The following is a 2,280-nucleotide window of genomic DNA, read 5'->3' on the forward strand; positions in this document are numbered from 1 at the left end:
CTCCCTCCCCCTCCCCCCTTTCTCTCTCTCTCTCCCTCCCTCCTCTCTCCTCTCTCCTCTCTCCCTCTCCCTCCCTCCCTCTCTCTCTCTCCTCTATCCTCTCCCCCTCCCTCCCTCTCCCCACGCTCCCTCCAGGGCTGGCCGCTGTGCACGTGGGCCTTCTCGGGGCGGGAAAGCAGTGGGCGCCTCTCCCTGCAGGCTGGGTGTGCCTGACAGCTGCGGTTTCCTGTGGGAGGAAGCGCCCGCGAGCGCTCGCTCAGCTCAGCTCAGCTCAGCTCAGCTGGTAGAGAGGCTCGGGACGGGGAGATTCCGTCACCGCCCTCGCGTCCCTTGATTCTCCCCCTTCCACAGGGCCCTAGATTGAAAGATACACCCCAACCCCGGAACATCCCCAGGGTACCCAAGTCTAGCCCTGATTCTAGTCAGGGACTTGACTTGGAGTCTTACACACCTGTTTTCCACCTCCCTGGCTCAAGTTTTCATCTGCCTAGCCCCCCCTTCCCAGGACCAGGGCGGGGGCCCCCCTTCCCTGCACCCCAAGAGAAGCACGTGACATCCCTCCCAGCTCTTAAGTTTTCCCTCAGTGACCCAGACTTTCTAACTTCCTTGGGGATATGAGTTCAGATCCCCAGTCTCTGTCCTCAGGGACTACTTATTCCACTCCCCCAAGGACTCTCCTTTTGGATTCCCAACTTTAGCCTTGCCACCCAATGAACCCAAGAATTTGCCCCTTCCTCAATTCCTAGACACTCTGAACCAGGATCCCCAAGAATTGAATTCACTCGGGGCCTCAATGCCTGATATAACTAGCACATACAGTACTTACTGGGTGCCACTCTAAGAACTACCCTATGATGTATTTACTGTTATCCCTATTTTACAGACGAAGAAACTGAAGCAGAGAGAGGTTATTAGTAACTTGTCCAAAATCACACAGCCAATGAATAAAGCTTGGATTTGAATCCAGCTAGTGTGGCTCTAGAGTCTATGCTATACTGTCACCCCAGCTTCTGGGTCTCCCAGGTACACATCCAGTCACTGACTTGCCCATCCTTCACCCTCTCAGGGAGCTCAGATCACCAACAAACCCACACTCAGCTCTGGCCCCATCACATGCCCAGACATCCCATCATCCAGTTCCCTTCCCTTGTAGGACCCCAGGGTTTGAGTTCCCCAGCTCTCATTCGGGACCTCAGACACCTAGTCCCCTTCGAAGAGACCCAGGTGCACAGTAGTCATCACCTCCTACCTTAATTCAGTATCCCTAGAATAAATAATAATAATAGTTAACATTAAGTCCCTGCTACTATACTTCTGTTAAAACCTTCTAATGGCTTCCCACCTGCACTTAGAATAAAGCCCAGGCTCCTCCCCTAGTCTTCAAGGACATCCTTTGATTTCTCTTCCAGTACTCCCTCTGGCTTCCTATGCTGTAGCCACATTGGCCCTTCTGTCTGCTCCCCAAACAACCCAAGTTTGTTCTAAAGAGCCTTTGCACTTCCTCTTCTTACCAGGGGTCAAATGACTCCTATCTTCAGGTCTCAGCTCAAATATCACCTCCACGAGGCCTTCCCTAATTACCCTGTTTGAAGTAGCCTCCCCCAGCCTGTCATTATCTCCATCACTCTATTTCTTTCAAATAACGTATCACTATCTGAAATTTATCTTCTTCATTGATGTTTTCTCTTTATTGTCTGTCTACCTCTATTAGAAGATAAGCTTTATAACAGCAGGGCTCGTGTGTTTTCTAAATTATTAGCTCCTATTTCTCATTATTAACTCTGGTTCATAGTAGATGTTCAATAAATGTTTGATGAAGGAAGGAATGAATGTATTAGGTGAGTTAGTGTACCTTGTTATTACCTTATTCATTCAAAATAAGAATCAGAATTATGATCAGTATTAGTATATTGTCAATATTATTATACCCACTTCAGATTAGGAAATCAAGGCTCAGAGAGCTGAAATAATTGGCCCAAGGTCACCCAGCCAGGAAATGATGGCTCTGGGGCCAGCCTGTTGCTCACTCGGGAGATTGTGGTGTTGATAACACCAAGGACACAGGTTCGGATCCCATATAGGAATGGCCGGTTAGCTCACTGGGTGAGCGTGGTGCTGACAACACCAAGTCAAGGGTTAAGATCCCCTTACTGGTCATCTTTTTAAAAAAAAGATGATGGGTAAGGGGATCTTAACCCTTTTTTTTTTTTTTTTTTTTAAAAGAGAACCCGAAAGGGGTTTTTAACCCTTGCCTTGGGGTTGTCCCCCCCCCCCCCCCCC

Source organism: Galeopterus variegatus, unplaced genomic scaffold (genome assembly GCF_000696425.1).
Source record: "Galeopterus variegatus unplaced genomic scaffold, G_variegatus-3.0.2 Scaffold486, whole genome shotgun sequence".
Taxonomy (NCBI): Eukaryota; Metazoa; Chordata; class Mammalia; order Dermoptera; family Cynocephalidae; genus Galeopterus; species Galeopterus variegatus.